An 8,840-nucleotide genomic window follows, 5' to 3' on the forward strand; every position below is an offset into this window, starting at 1 on the left:
AATAAAAATGATATAGAGGATATCACCACTGATCCCACAGAAATACAAACTGCCATCAGAGAATACTATAAACACCTCTATGCAAGTAAACTAGAAAATCTGGAAGAAATAGGTAAATTCCTGGACACACACACACCCTCCAATGTCTAAACCCGGAGGAAGTCAAATCCCTGAATAAACCAATAACAAGTTCTGAAATTGAGGCAGTAATTAATAGCCTACCAACTAAAAAAAGTGCAGCGCCAGACAGATTCACAGCTGAATTCTATCAGAAGAACAAAGAGTGGCTGGTATCATTCCTTCTGAAACTATTCCAAACCATAGAAAAAGAGGAAATCCTCCCTAACCCAATTTATTTATTTTTATTTATTTAAAAAATATTTTTAAAATTATACTTTAAGTTCTAGGGTACATGTGCACAACATGCAGGTTTGCTACATAGGTATACATGTGCCAGGTTGATTTGCTGCACCCACCAACTCGATATTTACATTAGGTATTTCTCCTAATGCTATCCCTCCCCCAGCCCTTTCCCTCACCAACAGGCCCTGGTATGTGATGTTGCCTGCCCTGTGTCCATGTGTTTTCATTGTTCAACTCCCACCTATGAGTGAGAACATGTGGTGTTTGGTTTTCTATCCTTGTGATAGTTTACTGAGAATGATGGTTTCCAGCTTCATCCATGTCCCTGCAAAGGACATGAACTCATCCTGTTTTATGGCTGCATAGTATTCCATGGTATATATATGCCACATTTTCTTGATCCAGTTTATCATTGCTGGACATTTGGGTTGATTCCAAGTCTTTGCTATTGAGGATAGTGCCACAATAAACATACATGTGCATGTGTCTTTATAGTAGAATGATTTATAGTCCTTTGGGTATACACCCAGTAATGGGATTGCTGGGTCAAATGGTATTTCTAGTTCTAGTTCCTTGAGGAATTGCCACACTGTCTTCCACAATGGTTGAACTAATTTACACTCCCACCAACACTGTAAAAGCGTTCCTATTTCTCCACATCCTCTGCAGCATCTCTTGTTTCCTGACTTTTTAATGATTGCCATTCTTATTGGTGTGAGATGGTATCTCATTATGGTTTTGATTTGCATTTCTCTGATGACCAGTGATGATGAGAATTTTTTTATGTGTCTGTTGGCTGCATAAATGTCTTCTTTTGAGAAGTGTCTGTTCATATATTTTGCTCACTTTTTGATGGGGTTGCTTGTTTTTTTCTTGTAAATTTGTTTAAGTTCTTTGTAGATTCTGGATAATAGCCCTTTGTCAGATGAGTAGATTGCAAAAACTTTCTCCCATTCTGTAGGTTGCCTGTTGACTCTGAAGATAGTTTCTTTTGCTGTGCAGAAACTCTTGAGTTTAATTAGATCCCATTTGTCAATTTTGGCTTTTGTTGCCATTGCTTTTGGTGTTTTAGTCATGAAGTCCTTTCCCATGCCCATGCCCTGAATAGTATTACCTAGGTTTTCTTCTAGGGTTTTTATAGTTTTAGGTCTTACATTTAAGTCTTTAATCCATCTTGAATTAATTTTTATATAAGGTGTAAGGAAGGGATCCAGTTTCAGCTTTCTACCTATGGCTAGCCAGTTTTCCAAGCACCATTTATTAAATAGGGGATCCTTTCCCAGTGCTTGTTTTTGTCAGATTTGCCAAAGATCAGAAGGTTGTAGATGTATGATGTTATTTCTGAGGTCTCTGTTCTGTTTCATTGGTCTATATATCTGTTTTGGTACCAGTACCATGCTGTTTTGGTTACTATAGCCTTGTAGTATAGTTTGAAGTCAGGTAGCATGATGCCTCCAGCTTTGTTCTTTTGGCTTAGGATTGTCTTGGCTTTGCAGACTCTTTTTTGTCCATATAAACTTTAAAGTAGTTTTTTCCAATTCTGTGAAGAAAGTCATTGGTAACTTGATGGGGATGGCACTGAATGTATAAATTACCTTGGGCAGTATGGCCATTTTCATGATATTGATTCTTCCTATCCATGAGCATGAAATGTTTTTCCATTTGTTTGTGTCCTCTTTTATATCGTTGAGCAATGGTTCATAGTTCTCCTTAAAGAGGTCCTTCACATCCCTTGTAAGTTGTATTCCTATGTATTTTATTTTCTTTGTAGCAATTGTGAATGGGAATTCACTCATGATTTGGCTCTCTGTTTGTCTGTTGTTGGTGTATAGGAATGTTTGTGATATTTGCACATTGATTTTGCTTCCTGAGACTTTGCTGAAGTTGCTTATCAGCATAAGGAGATTTTGGACTGAGGCAATGGGGTTTTCTAAATATACAATCACATCATCTGCAAACAGAAACAATTTGACTTCCTCTTTTCCTAATTGAATACTCTTCATTTCTTTGTCTTGCCTGATTGCCCTGGCCAGAACATCCAATACTATGTTGAACAGTAGTGACAGAAAGCATCCTTGTCTTGTGCTGGTTTTCAAAGGGAATGCTTCCAGTTTTTTCCTGTTAAGTATGATATTAGCTGTGGGTTTGTCATAAATAGCTCTTATTACTTTGAGATATGTTCCATTGATACCTAGTTTATTGAGAGTGTTTAGCATGAAGAGCTGTTGATTTTGTCAAAGGTCTTTTCTGCATCTATTGAGATAATCATGTGGTTTTTGTCGTTGGTTCTCTTTATGTGATGGATTACGTTTATTGATTTGTGTATGTTGAACCAGCCTTGCATCCCAGGGATGAAGCCGACTTGATCATGGTGGATATGTTTTTTGATGTGCTGCTGGATTCACTTTACCAGTATTTTATTGAGGATTTGAGCATCAACGTTCATCAGGGATATTGGTGTAAAATTCTCTTTTTTGTTGTGTCTCTGCCAGACTTTGGTATCAGGATGATGCTGGCCTCATAAAATGAATTAAGAAGGATTCCCTCTTTGTCTAATGTTTGGAATAGTTTCAGAAGGAATGATACCAGCTCCTCTTTGTACCTCTGGTAGAATTCAGCTGTGAATCCATCTGGTCCTGGACTTTATTTGGTTGGTAGGCTATTAATTATTGCCTCAATTTCAGAACCCGTTATTGGCCTATTGAGAGATTCAACTTCTTCCTGGTTTAGTCTTGGGAGGGTGTACATGTCCAGGAAATATACATTTCTTCCAGATTTTCTAGTTTATTTGTGTAGAGGTGTTTATAGTATTTTCTGATGATAGTTTGTATTCCTGTGGGATGGTGATGATACACCCCTTTATCACTTTTTACTTTATCTATTTGATTCTTCTCTCTTTTCTTCTTTACAGTCTGGCTAGAGGTCGATTTTATTGATCTTTTCTAAAAACCAGCACCTGGATTGATTGTTTTTTTTTTTTTGAAGGGTTTTTTTTTTGTGTCTCTATCTCTTTCAGTTTTCCTCTGATCTTAGTTATTTCTTGCCTTCTGCTAGGTTTTGAATTGGTTTGCTCTCGCTTCTCTAGTTCTTTTAATTGTGATGTTAGGGTGACAATTTTAAATCTTTCCTGCTTTCTCTTGTGGGCATTTAGAGCTATAAATTTCCCTCCACACACTGCTTTAAATGTGTTCCAGAGATTCTGGTACATTATGTCTTCGTTCTGATTGATTTCAAAGAACATCTTTATTTCTGCCTTCATTTCATTATTTACCCAGTAGTCATTCATGAGCAGGTTGTTCAGTTTCCATGTAGTTGTGCGGTTTTGAGTGAGTTTCTTAATCCTGAGTTCTAATTTGATTGCACTGTGGTCTGAGAGTTTGTTGTGATTTCTGTTCTTTTACATTTGCTGAGGAGTGTTTTACTTCCAATTGTGTGGTCAATTTTAGAATAAATGCAATGTGGTGCTGAGAAGAATGTATATTCTGTTGATTTGGGGTGGAGAGTTCTGTAGATGTCTATTAGGTCTGCTTGGTTCAGAGCTGAGTTCCAGTCCTGGATATCCTTGTTAACCTCCTGTCTTGTTGATCTGTCTAATATTGACAGTGAGTGTTAAAGTCTCCCACTATTACTGTGTGGGAGTCTAAGTCTCTTTGTAGGTCTCTAAGGACTTGCTTTATGAATCTCGGTGCTCCTATATTGGGTGCATATATATTTAGGATAGTTAGCTCTTCTTGTCGACTTAATCCCTTTACCATTGTGTAGTGGCCTTCTTTGTCTCTTTTGATCTTTGTTGATTTAAAGTCTGTTTTATCTGAGACTAAGATTGCAACCCCTGCTTTTATTTATTTATTTATTTTGCTTTCCATTTGCTTGGTAGATCTTCCTCCATCCCTTTATTTTGAGCCTATGTGTGCCTCTGCCCATGAGATGTGTCTCCTGAATGCAGTACAGTGATGGGTCTTGACTCTTTATCCAATTTGGCAGTCTGTGTCTTTTAATTGGGACATCATCCCATTTACATTTAAGGTTAATATTGTTATATGTGAATTTGATCCTGTCATTATGATGCTAGTTGGTTATTTTGCCTGTTAGTTGATGCAAAGAAAAAAGATATATATGAATAACATTTGCAATAATACTGAATTACATCAGGTATAAACTGCTCATGAAATCCATTCTTGTTTTAAAAAACAGGCACTGTTTTTAGATTATGTAAATAACTTAACTATCAAATATTACTTTTTTAGGGAACTTAGAACAGAAGAAAATGCAAAGTAACATTTTTTGTTGATTAGATTTAAAGAAATCAGATGGCTCATGTCATCTAAGACAAAAATCCCTACCTTAGATCACCATCGAAGAATGAACCAAACCTTTAGATTTGAAGTTCCCATTCATCAAACATATTTCTCTGCATGAGTTTTAACAATAGTTGCATAAATGTATGATTTAAATCACTAACTTCAGGAGAAAAAATGTATTCCAGTTTTCTGCAATGAAGTTGGTTCCCAGATATTAAAGTGGTGTTCTAGGCAGCTACATTCCTAAAATTGTGGAGTTGGAAAATATATTTCAGGAAAGGGTCTCTGTCTTAAAACTTAGAGAAAATGAATTAACATTGTCGTGTTCTCTTTGTTCAATGAATATTGACAGTATGAGTGAAGAACTAAAAATGGAAGCTGTAGATCAGTGATGCAATATAATACTGGAAACGGAACATCAGACTCTTAGAAAATCAAATTTATTATAAATATCTCTAAAACCCTTTTCCTGGGGGCAGGCATGGTGACTCACACAATTCCACTACTTTGGGAGCCTGAGGTGGGAGGGTTGGTTGAGGCCAGGAGTTCAGCCTGGGCAACGTAGTGAGATCCCCATCCCTCCAAAAATAAAAATAAGAAATTATCTGGGCTTGATGGCAGGTGCCTGTAGTCCTAGCTGCTTGGGAGGCTGAGGTGGGAGGATCAATTAAGCCCAGGAGTTTGAGGTTGCAGTGGGCTATGATGGTACCACTGCACTCCAACCTGGGTGACAGAGTGAGACCTGTCTCTAAAAAGTAAAATAAAATAAAGTAAAATATTTTTAAACAAAAAATTATGATATCTTTTCATGTTTAGAACATATCTTTGTGAATCACTTTTTTTCCATTTTAAATAAAACTAACTTTTGCCTCCAATTAAAGAATCCAAGGCAAACATTTTATAATAGGTACCAAACCCAAGACTGGCAGCTAGAAACGGAAGAAAAGGTATCAGATTTCCACTTCCAAATTTGAGTCATGTATTATAAAGGAATGTAATAACTAAGATATTTTCATTTCTCACAATCATATTTAAAATGTCTCCGACATAATACATGTATGCTGGGTCTATGTCTATAAGGATGTAAGCTTGTTTTCTCTTCCTGCTGCTCTTTCTAATCTCTGCTTTTTCCTTCCCCTACCCCCAAAATCAATGAATCTAACTTACTTATTTTAGAAGCCAGCTTGTAAAGCAAAATTCTCCATATCCAAAAACCAGAGGCAACTCAGACCACGGAAGAGGATGGAAGAGTGAAAAGAGAGACTAGCATAAGAGGGAGAGGAAACAGTGGAGCACCTGAGTTCTAGAAAGGGAGGGAAGAAGATGGTCCATCACAGGACCCAGGGAACAGTGTGGAAGGGGCTCTGTGCCCAGCAGGAGTACGGTGAGTTCCATCAGTTGCCAGCCCGGGTGAGTTCCATCAGTTGCCAGCCCGTCAGACCACCATCCAATGAACACCATCCAACTTGCAAAGCAAGCTGCCAGAACAAGGGCTGGACACTTGATTATCTTGTGGGGAGGAAGGAAGAATATCATTTCTTCTTCTTCTTTTTTTTTTTTTTTCTGAGATGGAGCCTCACTCTGTCACCCAGGCTGGAGTGCAGTGGCACGATCTGGGCTCACTGCAAGCTCTGCCTCCTGGGTTCACACCATTCTCCTGCCTCAGCCTCCTGAGTAGCTGGGACTACAGGTGCCCGCCACCATGCCCGGCTAATTTTTGCATTTTTAGTGGAGATGGGGTTTGCCCATGTTAGCCAGGATGGTCTTGATTTACTGACCTCGTGATCTGCCCGCTTTGGCCTCCCAAAGTGCTGGGATTACAGGCATGTGCCACCATGCCTGGCCTCTCACTTCTTAATAAGAACTGCACAGAACCCCTTTGAAATTTCCCTAGTAGCCCAGCAGGGAGAGATACATTATTTCTACTTCAATACGTGACTGTGATATGGTGCACACTTTCACTACAGTCTTGTAAAAATAAATAAAATGTGAGTATAATTTTGGCAGTCAATAATTTTTCTTGTAGGTGTATGTAATTTGGCTTACCCTGCCTACTTGACTATTTAGAGTCATACATTGCCAATTAAGTTATACCATATGATATGGTTTGGCTGTGTCCTATCCAAATCTTATCTTGAATTCCCACATGTTGTGGGAGGGACCTGGTGGGAGGTAATTAAATCATGGGGGCAGGTCTTTCCCTTGCTGTGCTCGTGATAGTGAGTAAGTCTCATGAGATCTGATGGTTATTATAAGGGGGAATTTTCCTGCACAAGCTCTTTTTTGGCTTGCTGCCATCCATGTAAAATGTGATTTGCTCCTCCTTGTCTTCCACCATGATTGTGAGGCTTCCCCAGCCACGTGGAACTGTAAATCCAATTAAACTTCTTTCTTTTGTAAATTGCCCAGTCTTGGATATGTATTTATCAGCAGTGTGAAAAAAGATTAATACACATATGTTTAAAGAGAATTTGTTTAATATAGAAATATGCTATTCAGAAGTTGAGTATACTTTAAATGATCTTGACTTAGATTTTTAAATTAGTTATTGCAATGGATTATTTTGTTTGAGCTTTTCAATGACAAGAATTTTAAAAATAGTATGAGAAAGTATAACATATACTTTCTGTTATGGTCTTTCTGTTGATAATGCCAGAAAGACAAAAAACAAATGATTAATAGTGGTTGTCTGTGGAGGTGAGAATCAAACTAGGAAGAAGTAGGGCAGGGGGTTCTTGCATTTTTATTGCGAGCCTTTCTCTACTATTTTAAAAAATTTTTGGTAACATGATAATTGGGTAGTTCATCACGCCATATCTCTAAATGTTCATTTTATTTAGTAAGAAAATAAATAATTTTCTACTTTTTCAAAATTTCAACAAAAAAATCAACATCCTTCTAAATTTGGGATTTCAGCATTAAAAATTAATCTATAAATATTATACATACTTTACTTGATTTTAATAAATTATATAATGTATAATACAGATAATATAACTTCATGTATTTTATTAAATTATATATTTAACCCAAATGACTAATATTCAATAATACATGTATTTAATAAATATGTTTTCTAAAAGTTGTTTAATTCTTAAAAGTTTCTTTTAAATAGCTGGCTTTTAAAACTGTTCTTGTTTAATATTAATTGAATAAATTTGAATAGAGAGAATACTTCAGTTGTTGGGAGTGTGGTAGACAGTAATGGGAAGACATGTAGGAAGGCTTACTTTGAAATTTATTTAAATAAAGAAACATTCTCAGGAAGACAAAGGAGTCTAAAAGATTTTTACTCCAGTAATCATTTTTATACAAAGCTGTAAACTCACTTGGTCAGAATTTAGTGTCATTTTTTTCTTAGCTTCTTAATGATTGCTACCATTCATAGGTTGTTGCCCAACACAGTGCTATGCCCATTACATGCATTAAATAATTACATGTGATTATGTGCATTTTATGTAAACACTCATATCATTGCTTGTGTTTTACTTCCATCTTACAGATGATGAAAAGGAAGATAAGAGACATCAGAAACTTGATTAAGGGTCCAAAACTGTAAGTGGTGAAACAAGATGTAACACTGGGTCTGTTTGGCTTCAAAGACCCTTCTCTCCACTATGCTGTCTCCTTGCCAGGGTCACCAGGATTTATTCCTGTGGGGAAGCCCAGAAGATCTAAAGTCCACCCTAGTTCTTTGGCCCTTTGCCAATCTTCTCTAAGAAGAGAAGTTTCCCTGCTTTCCAAGTGTAACTCCTCCATCTGAGCCCCTGATTGGAATTTCTTGTCCACTGGGAGCTTTCTGCATGATGTTCTGATTCTCTTAGATTTTGTTATTCTCTCTTCCTGGATTCCTTCCCCTCAGTCTACACACATGCTTAAATTTCACCTATTGTACAAAAGCAAACATCCCACTCCCTTCCATATCTCCTTCTCCCTCCTTAAGTCCTTACTGTCCCACCCCAACCACCCTTTTAAATGTATGTGGATAAGAACCTTGTCTTATTATTCTCTGGTTTGTAAGTAACTGGAACATAAAAACAATAACTACAATGATAAACTTCAGTTTTATAGGCTTCTACTAGGTGCCAGGTGTTATAGGCGTCTACTAGGTGCCATAATGTCTGTATAAAACACAGACATTATGATTTTATAGATGTTCGATAAACATGTTGAATT

This window comes from Colobus angolensis, unplaced genomic scaffold, assembly GCF_000951035.1.
Source record: "Colobus angolensis palliatus isolate OR3802 unplaced genomic scaffold, Cang.pa_1.0 Scaffold569, whole genome shotgun sequence".
NCBI lineage: Eukaryota > Metazoa > Chordata > Mammalia > Primates > Cercopithecidae > Colobus > Colobus angolensis.